This window comes from Oryctolagus cuniculus, chromosome 10 (assembly GCF_051225735.1).
Source record: "Oryctolagus cuniculus isolate XC-2025 breed Fujian yellow rabbit chromosome 10, ASM5122573v1, whole genome shotgun sequence".
Taxonomy (NCBI): domain Eukaryota; kingdom Metazoa; phylum Chordata; class Mammalia; order Lagomorpha; family Leporidae; genus Oryctolagus; species Oryctolagus cuniculus.
In genome coordinates, this window is record NC_142876.1 from 81,768,823 (window position 1) to 81,784,767 (window position 15,945).

A 15,945-nucleotide genomic window follows, 5' to 3' on the forward strand; every position below is an offset into this window, starting at 1 on the left:
GAGTGAACCAGTGGATGGAAGCTCTCTGTCTCTCTATCTCTCTGTAACTGCCTTTCTTTTCTTTCTTTTTTTTTTTTTTTTTTTTGACAGGCAGAGTGGACAGTGAGAGAGAGAGAGAGAGAGAGAGGTCTTCCTTTTGCCGTTGGTTCACCCTCCAATGGCTGCCGCGGCCGGTGTGCTGTGACTGGTGCACCGCGCTGATCCGAAGGCAGGAACCAGGTACTTCTCCTGGTCTCCCATAGGGTGCAGGGCCCAAGCACTTGGGCCATCCTCCACTGCCCTCCCGGGCCACAGCAGAGAGTTGGCCTGGAAGAGGGGCAACTGGGACAGAATCTGGCGCCCCGACTGGAACTAGAACCCGGTGTGCCGGCACCGCTAGGTGGAGGATTAGCCCGTTGAGCCGCGGCGCCGCTGTAACTGCCTTTCAAATAAATAAATCTTAAAAAAAGAAATTCAAATGTAGAAGGGAGATTATTTTGAATTATTCCGAGCAGCCACACTGTGAGTGTGACACAGTGTGCACACAGCAGGAAAATGACCGAATCCTAGAAAACAGTGCCTCTGTGTCCTGGCACCTGGAAGCACAGGGTTGTTGTCATCTCTGCAAATTCCGCCTCAGTCTCTCTTTTGCTGATGGAATATGACAGTATCACGGTTCTACAAGAAACAGAACCAATGGTGAGACGTACTGTAAGGGATTGGCTTGTGTGATTTTGTTTGTTTGTTTGTTTGTTTTGACAGGCAGAGTGGACAGTGAGAGAGAGAGACAGAGAGAAAGGTCTTCCTTTGCCGTTGGTTCCCCTCCAATGGCTGCCGTGGCCAGCGCACTGTGGCCGGCGCATCGCTCTGATCCGAAGGCAGGAGCCAGGTACTTATCCTGGTCTCCCATGGGGTGCAGGGCCCAAGCACTTGGGCCATCCTCCACTGCACTCCCGGGCCACAGCAGAGAGCTGGCCTGGAAGAGGGGCAACCGGGACAGAATCCAGCGCCCTGACCGGGACTAGAACCCGGTGTGCCGGCGCCGCAAGGCAGAGGATTAGCCTAGTGAACCATGGCGCCGGCCATGTGTGATTTTTGAAGGCTAAGAAATACTATGATCTGTGCAGTCTGCAAGCCGGAGCCTCAGTAAGGTCAAGGGTGGAGTTCAAAGGCCTGAGAACATGATGGTCCGAGCTGTAGATTCCAGTGTGAATCCCAAGGCCTGGGATCCCGGAGTCCTGGGGGCAGGAGATGATCCGTGTCCCAGTGCAAGCAGCCAGGCAGGAGGTACAGTCAGCCTTCCTCTGTCTTTCTGTCCTCAGTGGATTGGGTGATGTCCGCCCACACTGGGGCGGGCCAGCCACTTTACGTAGTTCATCAGTTCAGATGCTGTTTGGTTTCAGAAACACCCTCACATGAATGCCCAGAAATAATATTTAACCAGATACCTGGACATCCTGTGGCCCAGTTAGACTGACACACAAAATTAATCATCTCCAGCACATGGTATGTGGTGCCTTGTGCGGAGTGAGTGCCCAACAGATGAGGGCTGTCCCAGTCATTCCCCTGCCACGCTCCTCCACCTGGGAGCCTCATTCCCTTTGGTGGCTTCAGTGACTATCTGTAAGAGTCTAGGTGAGGCCAGCGCCGCGGCTCACTAGGCTAATCCTCCGCCTAGCGGCGCCGGCACACCAGGTTCTAGTCCCGGTCGGGGTGCCGGATTCTGTCCCGGTTGCCCCTCTTCCAGGCCAGCCCTCTGCTGTGGCCAGGGAGTGCAGTGGAGGATGGCCCAGGTGCTTGGGCCCTGCACCCCATGGGAGACCAGGAAAAGCACCTGGCTCCTGGCTCCTGCCATCGGATCAGCGCGGTGCGCCGGCCACAGCGCGCCGGCCGCGGCGGCCATTGGAGGGTGAACCAACGGCAAAGGAAGACCTTTCTCTCTGTCTCTCTCTCTCTCACTGTCCACTCTGCCTGTCAAAAAAAAAAAAAAAAAAAAAAAAAAAAAAAAAGAGTCTAGGTGATTTCCACATCCATGTCTCCAGCCCAGATTTTCTCTATGCCTCATGGTGCTGCAGCATCTGGGAGTAAGGAAAAGCATTCTTTTATTTTCCTCCAGAAACTTTTTATTTAAGGAATACAACCTTCATGCATTTCATACATACAACTTCAGGAACATAGTGATTCTTCCCACCATACCCACCCTCCCACCCCCACTCCCACCCCACTTCCTCCTCCCACTCCTATTCCCATTCCTTTTTTTTTTTTTTTTACTAAGATCTATTTTCCATTAACTTTACAACACATATGATTAACTCTATACTAAGTAAGGAGTTCAAGAAATAGTATGAAAAAAACTTCATCAACAGTTGAGACAAGGGCTGTTCAAAGTCATTGCATTTCAAAGTGTCAACTTCACTTCCATAGATTATCTTTTAGGTGTTCTATTATCACAGATCAGAGAGAGCATATGGTATTTGTCCTTTTGGGACTGGCTTACAGGAAAAGCATTCTTTATTTAGACATTTTCTACCTTGAAAAAAATTGCATTGAGAATTGTCAGATTTGTTCTCTGGACCTCAGTTTATTCATCTGTAAAATGGAGAAAATGAATACCTTCTAATAGAGTAACTACAAAGAGGAAATCAGACAGTGTGGGTAGAAATACTACATGTGTTACTCCTGCTCACATCACAGGATTTCCAGGCACTGGAACTCCCAGTAAACTGAGTCAGCTACTGCAGACGTGAGGTGGTCTCTCTCCTCTGATCTCCAGTCCCTGTTGATAGGCTTCTTCATATCTTTAATTGCACTTTGCCCATAGTCATCTGTCCTACTTTCTGTGTTATGAGATTTAGTTCAATTGTCTCAACAAAATGGCTCAGCCTCTTGGGTTTCCATCTTCAAATTCCAGTGGGAGAGGTCTGATTGGCTATGTCACACAAGTCAGAGGCTGGATGGATACTACTTGGCATAGGAGCTCAGACATAACCTAATTAGCTGTCACCGAGTGAGCTGGGTAATCTAAAACATGGCTAGTTAGTTGGTCAGTCAAGATGGTGGGTGGGGAAGACCTCTGCAATGGACATTAGTTATCTTCTAACACACTTTCCTCCCTCCCTCCCTTCCTTTTTTTCTTTTTTAAAATATCTATCTATTTATTTATTTATAGGAAAAGCAGAGTCACAGAGAGGCAGAGGCAGACAGAGAGAGAGGTCTTCCATCTGCTTGTTCACTCCCCAGATGGCCTCAATGGCTGGAGCTGCACCGATCCGAAGTCAGATGCTTGGAGCTTCCTCTGTATCTCCCATGTGAGTGCAGGGGCCCAAGGACTTGGGCCATCTTCTATTGCTTTCCAAGGCCATAGCAGAGAGCTGGATCAGAAGTGGAGCAGCTGGGTCTGGAACTGGCGGCCATATGGGATGCCAGCGCTGCAGGTGGCAGCTTTACCTGCTACACCACAGCACTGGCCTCCTAACACTTTCTTTTCCAGGAATGTAACCTTTGTAATTATGGCATTTTCTCTCTCTGTCCAACCTGGTAACGTGGGCCAGATTTTTGAAAATTTATATAGGCTCACCTGGCTGGAAGGATGTGGCTTGGGATTATTGAGGGACATTTTCCTTGCCTTTTTATTTTCTTAGAGTACTGTTCTTTACTTATTTACTTATTTGAGAGACAAGCAGGAAGGCACACACACACACACACACACACACACACACACACACAGGTCTCCCATCTGCTGGCTTACTTTCCAAATGCCTCTAATGGCTGGGAACTAAGTAGGCCCAAAGCCAGGAGCCAGGAACTCAATCCAGGTCTCCCATTTGGGTGTCAGGGACCCAGTTTCTTGAGTCATCATTGTTGCCTCCTAAAGGCTACATTATAGGAAGTTGGAGACAAGTACCAGAGCCGGGTATCAAACCCAGGTACTTGGATTTAGGGTGCAGGTGTTTTAACCAGCATTTTAACTGCTAGGTTCAATGTCTGTCTCTTCCCACTTCAGCTCTTCAGGGTTAGAGAAAAATGAGGCCAATCCACATATAAAACACAAAACCAAGAGATGGGGAAGTTGCATGGACACTGTTCTCTCTCTTATACTTCTGCAACATCCCAGTTTCCTCTGAAACTGGCCTATGCTGCTGTGTGTGAGTTTCTGTCACTTGCCATTGAAGGTTTTGGCAAGTGTGCCTTCTTAGAAGGGGATGCTTGGCATTCAGGCAAATGTTTTGTACTGCATCCAGCTTGAAAGCCACGGGATTTGAAATCCATTGATAGATTTAGTTCCCTCGTGGGTAAGTCCCTGATCCAGAGTATTCCAAATGTCAAATGTCCAAATGAAGCCTCCTAAATCCTCCTTTAACATTCATGACCTTTGACTAAATAATGTTGTTCTTAGATAGAGAAAAAAACTCAAGTCCAAAAATAAAACTCAAATGGCATGTGTTTTTATGTCATATATTAAAATAGGCTAGATGGAAAAAAAATGGAATAAAAGCCAGCACTTACTTTTCTGCTTTCTGTAAAACTTTGCACTAAGGTCAGGACTGGAAGCATGGTTTCTCTTTCCACCTTTACTTTGCTACAAGATTAGTTTGCAAGATACAAAGTCAGCATGCTCAGGACCCAAGTTCTAGAGTATTCACATGTTACTCTGTTGTCGGCTCCATCTGCATCTGGAGTGAGACATCTGAGGGGAGGCTGAGTTGGTGAAGTAGTTTTCAACCTGGAGGATTGGTACCAAGACTAATAATGTCATAGTATTTGCATGTAATTCATACACACCCTTCTATGGGCTTTAAATCATGTATAAACTACTGATAACACCAAACACAAGCTAAATGCTATATAAATAGTCTTTATACTATATTATTTAGGGAATGTTGATAAGAAAAAAAACCTATGCATGTTCAATATGGACACGTTTTTAAAAACAAAAAATGTTTTTGCTCTGTGGTGGGATTACAGGTGTGGAACCTGCAGATACTGAGGGCGTCCTCACTCAGGGTGCAGCGGGGTGGCTGCCCATTAGCATTACAGAGCTAGAAGGCAAAGAGGACGTGAAGGAAAGAGTCAGGCTAGGCCCTTGGCAGGTTGGGAAGGCGCTGCAGATCTCATTTCCTTAGAAATCCACCATTTCTGCCAGGAGAGTCACTCCCATTTTCACGAATATCAGCCTCCTTCCCAAAGTTGACTTGCCCCTCATTTACAACTTTGCCATATACTTAAACTACTGTTATCCTAACATTTTTCTTTCAGCAGAATCACCTTTTAATTCAACCACATTCTAAATGACAATACCCATAAAATCACGGGTTTGATATTCTCTTTTAACTTTTTTCCTGATGTACATTAAAATGAATTGCAGCACTTAAAAAAAAAAATTCTTCTGTGTTTTTGGGTAAAGTCATTTTGAAACCTATCTGGGGATAAAAACCACATTTGGAAAATACCGGGCTTTTGTATTCTTTTTTGTGTTATTGCACAGATATTGGTATCTTGCAGCATGGGGAGGGATCCCAGTTCAAAGCTGTGTGTCTGGATATCATTAACAGATTTGATAAGATCACATGATAGACTCTAGGAGGTGAAGACACAGAGAACCGGTAAATTCTGGTGAAGCAGAGGATTAGGGAACAATAATCTCTTGCTAATTATCTTTTCCATCCAGGGGCAGTGTTGTGAGGGTTGGATCTGCATCTTCGTTACCAGTGTATCATGATAGGTAACAGAGTCTGGCACATGATAGGACTCAATAACCATTTGTTGGGAAAGAAAGTATGAACTGTATAAGGATTCTATGTGAGTTCTTTGAGGTCATGGATTATAACTCTCTTTCACGACTGTATCTCAAGTGCATGCTATGCTGTCTGGCATATCAACAAATCAATTTTTTTTAACTCAAATATGTTTAGTCTAAGTCTGGTAATTTGTAATACAACCTGAGTCACATCTCATGTCTTCAGCTCTAAAAGTTTGCCATTTTACGGGCAGGCAATTGGCCCTAGCAGTTAAGCTGCCCATGTCCGACATCAGTGTTCCTGGGTTCGATTTTGGGCTCTGATTGCTAATTCCAGCTTTCTGCCATTGCAGAGTCTGGGGGGCAGCAGCGATGGATTAAGTGACTGGATTCCTGTCACCCATGTAGGAGACCTGGATTGCTTTCCTGGCTTCTGACTTCAGCCCTGGCTCAACCTCAGCCCTGGCTGTTGGGGACATTTGGGGAGTGAACCAGCAGATGGGACCCCCTTTCCCTCTTTCTCTGCTTCCCAAACTAGCAACAACAAAAATACAAAAATACTTGCCATTTAAGAATGATTTGGAAGAACTTTCATAAATGTTTTAATTGTAGTAAGACTCATAACATAAATGTACTGCCTACCTATTTTTTAAGTGTACTCTTAAAGTGGCGTTGAACACATTCAACTTTTGTGCCACCCTCATCACCACCCATCTCCTGAATTCCTTTCCTTCTTGTAAAACTGAAACTCTGTATCCATTAAAATATAAAGTCCCACCCTTGTCTCCCTCTCGCCCTTGGCAACCACCATTCAACTTTCCATTTCTATGAATTGGGCTACGCTAATATTAATGGAATCGTACAGTGCTTGGCTTTTTGCGACAGGCTTGTTTCACTTAGCATAGTCTTTAAGCTTCATCCGTGTTGTGGTGTGCGTCAGAATTCCTTCCTCGCCACTGGCTAGAGTCCTGACTTCTCAGCTTCCAATCCAGCTCCCTGCTAATGCACTTAGGAGACAACTGATGATGGCCCAGGTTCTTGGGCCCATGTCACCCACGTGAGAAACCCTGGGTGGGGTTTTGGGCTCTTGGTCTCAGCTGAGCCTAGCCCTGGCTGTTGCAGGTGTCTGGGGAGTAAACTAGCAGATGGGAGATCTCTGTTTCTTTCTCTGTGTCACTCTGTCTTTCAAAAAAATATTAAAAAATAATTTACTTCCTCTTAAAGACTGGATAATATTCCATGATGTGCACATTCGCTGTGTTTTGTTTATCCATTCATCTGTTGATGGATACTTGGGTTGGTTTTGTTTTGGAGCTGTTGTAAATCATGCAGCCATGGATGTGGGTGTGCAAGTATCTCTTTGACAAGCTAAATTCCTAAACAAATGAATGAAAAAATGAAGGAATGAACTCCTGAATGATAACACCATTGTAGCTGAGGGCCATGTGATTTTGTTGGGTGATACTGGTCTCAAAGGAAGGTTAAGAAGAGAGGGAACCAACAGATACCTGATTTCTTCGATGGTTCTACCTCTGGCTCATCCTGATTGGAGCCTAGCTCCTGTCACTCCATGCAGCAGCTCCTGTCTGAGTTCTAAAAATGCCCTCCAGACTGTGGTTTCACAAATCTTTCTCATGCTAATTTGCACTGAAGAGCTGTTCTTTTCCAGGGCATGCATTATTGAAGCTGTTGTGGTCAGCTCAGAGAAGGCTCCTCAAACCTACCTGAGCCTTCCAAAGCAAATAGCCAGACACCTTGTCTGAGCTCCAGTGGTCTAAAACCAGCCTGGCCAGGCCATCAAGGCAGGAAGTCATTGAATAGCTGAAATGGCCACCCACTTCCTGAGCAAAGTGGGGGAATCCAAGATCCAAGGGGAGAAACCTCACATCTTTCACCGTGGCATGTTCCCCGGGCTTTTTCCCTGACCAGGACCGTGGGGAAGCCACAAGAATAGAAAGTGATTCACAAAAGATCAGCCGAAGCTGTTTTTAGATGCTTACTCTCAGGCAGCAGGAGCTGTTAGTCCCCGGGTAAAGAGGGCCAGGGCTGGCACCGCGCACAATGCACACTTTGGTCAGGCGAGGGAAGGCTCTGTTCCTGTTTAGCTGAGTGTAGGGGAGGGACCCCCTGTGCACTGGGGAGCCGTCAGTGGATGTGAAAGTGGGCTGAGCTGTAAGAAGCTCCACTCACATTTCCTTAGGGGATGCGCAAGAACAGACAGCCTGAAAACAAAAACTATCTCAGTTGTTTCATTTATCAAAGTGCTTGCAGTCCCCAGTTTGAAGCAAGGGAAAGCAAAGCAAATATCGGAGGAGAAAAGTGAACTTGAAAGCAAGAGGGCTGGGGTAAATAAAAAAAAAAAAGTTAGAAAACAGGGCTTTGAAAATGTTAAAGACAAACGCAAAGGAATAGACAAATGCTTTTTGGCTTTCTCTTTGTTCTCCCTTCATTTATTTCTGTTCTCCCACGCCGGCAGAGGCTTGGCTGGCAAAGAGACTGGCTCATGGCAGAAGCCGGCCGTTTAGCAATGCCAACGACCCTGGGCATGTGACTTAATCTGTGTTGAGCCCCAGTTTTCTCACCTGAAAAGGAAAGGTATAATCAGAGAATTTACGGAGTAGAGTTTGAGGATGATAATCTACGTAAAGCATTTCGCATAGTGAGACACACACCAGCCTTCAGTTAACATTAGCTATTACTCGTTGCCCAGGGAAAAATTAGACTCAAAGTAGATGAGTGCTGCAAAGTTCTAAACCTGAAGCTTCCCTTGGTAATAAGAGGATTTTGTAAATAGGCCGAGGAGAGTTAGAGCGTTCCTTCTGCAGTCATAGTCAGTCCGTCATCGGTGTACTGATTAAGCACCAGGACATGCCCAGTGGTGTTCTGATGTTCTACAAACGAGGAAGATGGACACAATGTCCCAGTCACGTGGCATCACTACCTGCAAATACAGAGGCACATCAAGGGTTGGTTTCTGGATGTGTGTGTAGAGCAAAAACCCTGTGGCCTGACCTTCACAGATTCTTACCTAAGAAAATAAATAATTCGATCCCACTGTAATGAAACAGACATTATAGGTTTTACCAGCTTCAAAGGATGCAAAGTGGGTGGCAGAAAGAGAACAGGTGTTATGAAATGATTGGCAGGATTTTTTCTTCCAGGAGAAATGGTTATCTCTGTCTGGAACAATTCTTTTTTTTTTTTTTTTTTTTTTTTTTTGTCATTTAGGTCTTGGCTCAAATGTCACCATCTCATAGAGGCCTTCTCTGGTCAGCCAATCTAAATTAAACCCATTTCCCATTCTTTTCATGCCTTTTTAAGCACTTGCACTATTTTTTCCTCCGAAGTTACCTTGTTCATACATTTGTTGAGTTGTTGAATGGCCAGCTCTCCCCATAACAGTACATCCAGGTCACATTTCCCTCCGTGTCCTAGAGACTGGCACCCAACACCCATTCAATAAATAGTTGGATGCAGAAATAATTGAATACTGAGAACTACTTTGGCTTTTCTTCTTCATAGCTTGCCCTTTTAAAACTATTTATTTTCATTGTACTTGGAAAGAGAGGGAGGGGGAGAGACAGAGTGAGAGAGCAAGAGAGCAAGAGAGAGAGAGAGAGAGAGAGAGAACCATCATTCTCTGGTTCACTTTCAGAATTTAAGATTAAAGCCAGAATTCAGATTAAAGCCAGGAGCCTGGAATTCCATCTAGATCTCTTATGTGTGTGGCAGAGACCCAAGCACTTCAACCATCATCTACTACTTCACACAGTTTGCATTAGCAGGGAGCTGGATTGGAAGTGGAGAAGCTGGGACTCAAACCAGGCACTCTGATATGGAATGCAAGTATCTCAAGCAGCATCCGAATCATGCCAACTTCCCACCCCTTGTCCCCACCCCCACCCCTTTTTTTTTTTTTTTGACAGGCAGAGTGGACAGTGAGAGAGAGAGACAGAGAAAGGTCTTCCTTTGCCGTTGGTTCACCCTCCAATGGCTGCTGCGGGCGGCATGCTGCAGCCAGCGCATCGCGCTGATCTGAATCCAGGAGCCAGGTGCTTCTCCTGGTCTCCCATGCGGGTGGGTGCAGGGCCCAAGCACTTGGGCCATCCTCCACTGCACTCCCGGGCCATAGCAGAGGGCTGGCCTGGAAGAGGGGCAACCAGGACAGAATCCGGCGCCCCGACCGGGACTAGAACCTGGGGTGCCGGTGCCACAGGTGGAGGATTAGCCTATTGAGCCGTGGCGCCGGCCCTTGTCCCCACCTTTTATGGTTGTCTAGGTACTAAATCTCAATTCATCAAGGAATTCTGGCTTGTTGCTACTGCACAAAAGGTATCAATCATTGGACATTTATAGATGAATCCTTAAGTGTACCATCTTACCTTGGCCACAAATGTGCCTGTTTGAATTGGCAAGGATTGCTGTAACGAAGTATCACCAACAGAGAGGCTCAGTCCCACAGCTCTGGAGGCTGAAGTTCAAGATGAAGGCATTAGCAGGGTTGGTTCCTTGAGAAGGCTGTGAGGGAGAATCAGTTGTGCGCCTGTCTTATCTCACTGGTTTTTCTGCAGTCCTTAGAATCTGTTGGCTGTAGACACATCTCCATCATCTCTGCCTTGTATTTTCCCTGTGTGCATGGCTGTCTCTAAATTTCTCCTTTTTACTGGGGCACAGTCATGCTGGAATGAGGGCTTGCCCTAAAGACCTTATTTAAATAGACTCTTTCTGTGAAGACCTTATCTTCATATATAGTCACTCTGTGGTACTGGAGGTTAGGGCTCCAACACAGGAAGTTTCAGGGAGCCAATTAAACCTCTATCAGTACTGACTGTCCAAAATAAGAGTATTGCATTGGGCTGAGCCACACACTGTGGCTTACATTTTTTTTTTCTTTAAGATTTATTTTATCTATTTGAAAGACAGAGTTATAGGGAGAGGTAGAGAGAGAGAAAGAGAAAGAGAGGAAGAGAAAGAGAGAGAGAGAGAGAGGTCTTCCATCTGCTGATTCACTACCCAGATGGCCACAATGCCAGAGCTGCACTGATCCAAAGCAGAAGCCAGGAGCCTTTTCTGGGTCTCCCATGTGCAGGGGCCCAAGGACTTGGGCCATCCCCCACTGCTTTCCCAGGCAATAGCAGAGAGCTGGATTGGAAGTGGAGCAGCTGGAACTTGAACTGGCGCTCATGGGATGGCGGCACTGAAGGCGGCGTCTTCACCCACTATGCCACAGTGCCAGCACCCGTGGCTTACATTTGTGTTCCTCTCCACTAGGACAGAAAACTTCAGACCAGGGAAACTTAGCAATATGAAAAACAGCCAGGACTTCAGAGACTTCCAGCAGAATCATACTCAACACGTAGACTCAAATCAGTAAATAGTTGGTGAGTGAATGAGTGTACAGTTATTCTTGGAAATCACTTGTCCCCTCACCTCTTCCAAGTCTTTTGTCCAAATGCTACCTACTCAGAGAACCAGCCTGAGCACTGTTCTCAAAGTCACAACCTCCTCATGACTCATTCGTCCTCTCCACTTTGTCTCCCTGTGACACCACCACCTTCCATGCTCTATAATTTACTTATTTATCACATTAATTGCCTGTCTCCCCTGGTAGAAGGAATTTTTGCTGGGATACTTACTTCTGGATATGCCAGCCCCTGGTATGCTGTCTGACAGAGGGTAGGCTCTACAGATCATGGAATAAATGAATATAGTGGTGTTGAGTAAGAGATTTCATCTCCCCTGGTCTTTCACCGAATTCCAGCACTCAATCTCTGAGGAAGATCCAGCCCTGGTCTCTGATGCTTGCCTTCCCTCTTAGATTGGTGACAGCATGATAACAAGTCTTTTTTTGACTGTGGAGCCCCAGTTTTGACAATAAAAGACCAAATGACTCAGAGGGCCCAACAGTGGGTAAAACAACACTGTATGGTGTGTGTAGAGAGAACAGAGGCAAGAGGCAAGAAGTCTACGCTGGGTTATTCACGTGGTAGAAGCAGAGAAGGACAAGTACACAAATTCAAACAGGGCAGGCTGGCATGTAGTTTTGGCAATGCACCGTAAAGGACCAAAAGATTATAAGCCAAGCCAATGACAGTGAACAGTGGAGTGGCACACAACAGTGTTTTTCTTTTCCTTTCTTTCTTTTTTTTATTTTTTGGTATTTGTATACTAATTACTGGGGTTTAGGGGAGGGCTTGTTGAAAGGAAAATCTGGTTCTGGGGTGGGGCCTGAATGTTCAGTTCCAACCTGTTCCCAGGTGATGTCTCTGTTGTACCACATTTTAAAAACCAAAGAACATGGATTCTGGGGTCCCTGCTGTCTGTATCCCATATAAGTGCCTGTTGAGTCCCTGGCTGTCCCACTTCTGATCCAGCTCCCGCCTAATGTGCCTGGGAAGGCAGCAGAAGATGGCTCAGGACCCCTGCTACCCATTGTGGGAGACCCTGATCGAGTTCCAGGCTCTTCCTTCAGCCTGGCCCAGCTCTGATCATTGCATTTATTTGGGGAGTGAACCAGAGCATGGAAGATCTTTGTCTCTCCCTGGCTCTGTAACTTTGCCCTTTTAAAAAAGATTTATTTATTTATTTGAAAGGCAGAGTTAGAGAGAGAGAGAGAGAGAGAGAGAGAGAAAGGTGAGACAGAGAAATAGATTTTTCATCCACTGGTTCAGATCCAAAATGGCTACAACTGCCTGGCCCAGGAAGCCAGGAGCTTTTTCTGGGCCTCCTGGGTGCAGGGTCCCAAGCACTTGTGCCATCGTCTGCTGCTTTCCCAGGCATATCAGCAGGGAGCCAGATGGGAAGTGGAGCAGCTGGGACAGATGTGGCGCCCATATAGGATGCCAGCGCCGCAGATGGCTGCTTAACCCGCAGTGCCACAGCATTGTCCCATAACTTTGCCTTTTAAATAAATAAAATAAATCTTACCAGAAAGAAAAATGGGCATGAATTCTGCAGCCAAAAACCCTTGGTCCAAATAGAAGCTTTACGACTATTAACGGTGCAATCTTCAATAAGTTATTGAACTTCTTGCCTCAGTTTTTTTGCCTGTAAAATGGAGCTCAGATAAGGTAATCTCTGTAAAATGAATTTCATTGAAGTGTCACTCATTGATTCTTAGATACTTTAGTCCTAAAAGAGGGAAGAAGGGTTTGGCATGGCTGGGGTGGGGTGATGGGGTGGGAGGGATTCGAAGAAGTTTTGGCTGTGTGTTTTTTTTCTTTTTAAAATAATTTTAAAAGAAATGTATTCAGGTATTGACTAGGGTGGGGGCTTTCTGCTTTCCCATGCAAATGACAGGAGAAACCGGATTAGTTAATGCACGTGCTATGTGCCGGGTGTCGGAGGAATCCTGATTGCAAACTGCTCAGCATTCGCTTGGGAGCCGAACCCAATCTCTCTCCGGGATGAACGTGGCTCCCAGGTAAGAAGAAACAATACCTTCTCCCAGCACCTGCGGGTGGCGGCCACAGCAAGGCGCTCTGGAGTGGAGCCGGGCGCTGAGGGGTGGGGCGCCCCGCGGAGCACGGACGCGGACGCGGGGCGGGGAGAGGCCGGCCCACGTGGTCCGCGAGGCGGCCAGGGCAGGGGCAGCGGCCGGCCCGGCCAATCAGCGCGGCCTGCGGCGGGGCCGGCCCCTCCCGCTTGGTGCGCTCCGGAATCCGCTCAGCACTGCCGGCTGCGCGCCGCGCTGGAACTGGGCGCTCCGACGGGGCGCGCGGCTGCCGACGGACTCAGGCAGTGTCCCGCAGCCACCTGTCCTCCGCACAAGCTGCTTTGCCCGCGGCAGCCTCGGGCCCCTCTTTGGAGAGACGCGGGAACTTACTTTCTGCGGGCGAGGCAGCGGAAAGTGATGGGCCACCCCTGGGACGCCCTCGGAGAGGCGGCGCGGCTGTGGCTCTAGACGAGTGAGAAGGGACAGTGGGGAAAAGGAGGGGGCTGGAATTTGGGGTTGGGGGCCGTTAGACCCCTATGCACCCGCGCTGTCCGGTGGCAGTAGCTGCATCTTAGGCTTGTACCAATTCAGCTGGCCTCGGGGCAGCCCCCCTCATCCTTGGCGTCAGGGTGCTTCCATGACCGCCCGTGCCCCGAAGTCGGAAGGGGTCCCCTGTAGTGAAGATGTGTGACTGGGACGGGGAAGCAGTCCCTTCCAGATCGGGGTTTGTGCGAGCCGTTCAGGTATCCCGGGGTGCTCCACGGTGCGGGGGTGGTGGCCCCTGGGTGCATTGGTGTGTGGAGGGGCAGGACGAACTCTCCTCCGTGAGCTCTACTTCTGGGTAAGCTTCATCCCTTGGATCTGAACGGGGATCCTAATAGGAGCCGGCAGGGGGAAGCAGGTTAAAAGCACTCTGCTTGAGCCTCTGGTCCTGGAACTCTAGCTAGGAGCGTGCCGCGAGCGCTCGGGACGCATCTCCTTGCTCGGAGCGCAGAGCTGGCCGCGCAGGTGGAGAACGCGAGAAGCTCTGGAAGTTCCTTGTCTTCCTGCGGGAGGCATCTCGGACTTGCCTGCGGAGGCGCGGTCTCCGCATTTCTTTCTCTCTTTCCTTATCTCATGACCCTGCCATTATGCTCCTGGAGGAGAGAGCATCTTCTAGGGAGGTCTGAAAATGGACAGGTCGGTATCCTTGCGCCCGGGGAGGCAGCCCAAGCCAGACCCGGAGCCTCTGGCGTGTCTTCCGCCCCTGGAATCTGCACCGTTTAACGTTTGAGGGAGAGCCGTGGCCAAGCTGCGAGTGTGCTACTGAGCGATTTGTGGCTGCACGGTTCATGGACCCACCGCCGCACAGGGACTTCGGGAGCCCCCTTGGTGAAGCATCCTTATCCCTTTTAACTTTTTTCCCTTTTAACTTTTCAATGGCCTTCCCTTCCAGGCAAGCAAAGTTGATGTGATGTGACAGGCGATCACTGTGTGGGGGGATGAGCGTGTTGGATGCCTTCCTCTGGTTCTTTCTGTAATACTCCTGGGCTTGTCCGCAATGATCACAAGCCCCCACCTGCGGTCGCAGACAACCAGACCTACCCGCACTGATGGCTTAGCTTTCTGATCACATACACCCCAGTTTGGTCCCTTTGGAACCCTTGCTGATGGGGAGGGTAAGATGAGGGCAATTTGTGTGTGTGTGTGTGTGTGTGTGTGACCCATGATCAGGCAGGGGGAAAAAAGAGGCTTCCGGAACAGCCTCTTCATAACTGAATTAACGTTTTCCACTGGGCTGAGAACAAATAGGATTCTGTTAACAGCTCGCTGTGGGTTTTACGGTGAGAGGCATTTCTGCTAACTTTGTAGCCATAAATCTGTGTGTGAGCCCAATACTTCCTTTGGATTGGAAATACATATTGAATAAGGCTGTGCGAGAGCAGTTTTACAGAATCATTATGACTAATGATGACTTATGTGCTCCCAACATGCCAGAGTGAGGTAGCCTGGCTCAGTGGTGTGACAGCTCTCTTCATGTGTGTAGAAATTTCTTAATGAATATTCTCATAGCTGGAGGCGGGATTTCAAGGTTTCTTTCCTAAGTTCTTCTGTTTCATTGTTTTTGCCCCTTGATGTTTTGAAATTGGTTCTGTAGCTTCAAGTCATGATTTGACTTGGCCAGTTTTCCCTGTTAAAGATAAGAAAATTCTTGTCAGGAAGGCAGTGGCTGCCAATGTACCTATTTTTGATTGAGTTTAATTTTATTATCCCCCCCCCCAACACCTACCTACATGTATCTCTACTGGATTATTGGAATTATTGGAGACTTCATCAGAGGCGATGTTTCTCATATTTGTGGGACTAGCATGTTCTATTTCACTGGCATTTCAATACTCATTTGCTGATGTTTTTAGAGCTGTGTATCATTTGGTGCCCTATTTCCATTTAGTAGAAACAGAGGCAAGATCCTTTGCTTTGCCCCCCAACGCCATCTCCTTTTCAGTGGCACATAGACTTCCCAGTAGCAGCTTTTTCCTGCTCATTGATTATTACACTTAATATAATACTTTATATGTAAATGTGTTGGTGCATATGATGTTAAAACTGCATCCACTGGGGCTTAATCCATGGATATGACATCATCACCGGCCAATCCCCTATCTGATTTGGCCATGCATTGACAAAATTCACGTTATGATAGTGAGCAAGGGATGCCGTATTGCCGATGGTGAATGAGGAAATGAGAGAAGTCTTCAGAACTCTCAATTAACTGCCCTGTTGGAGAGTTTTGGGGATTTCTATACTAAGAAGC

At 47.4% G+C, this 15,945-nt stretch overlaps 1 protein-coding gene across 48 annotated transcripts in view; it reads left to right on the forward strand.

Moving 5' to 3' along the window:
- TAFA4 (TAFA chemokine like family member 4) overlaps positions 1–15,945 on the forward strand; it is a 259,031-nt gene that overhangs the window by 26,685 nt on the left and 216,401 nt on the right. For 25 of the 48 annotated variants that reach the window (XR_016214666.1, XR_016214667.1, XR_016214665.1 and 22 more), the window contains 2 exons: positions 10,988–11,097; positions 13,016–13,139. The exons of 7 other annotated variants lie outside the window; for them this stretch is intronic. The gene's annotated coding sequence lies outside the window, so the exon portion shown is untranslated. Of the gene's footprint in view, positions 1–6,069; positions 6,163–10,987; positions 11,098–13,015; positions 13,140–13,370; positions 13,624–15,945 lie in introns of those variants that run through there. 16 more of the 48 variants (XR_016214672.1, XM_089305964.1, XM_089305966.1 and 13 more) reach the window with 4 other exon arrangements.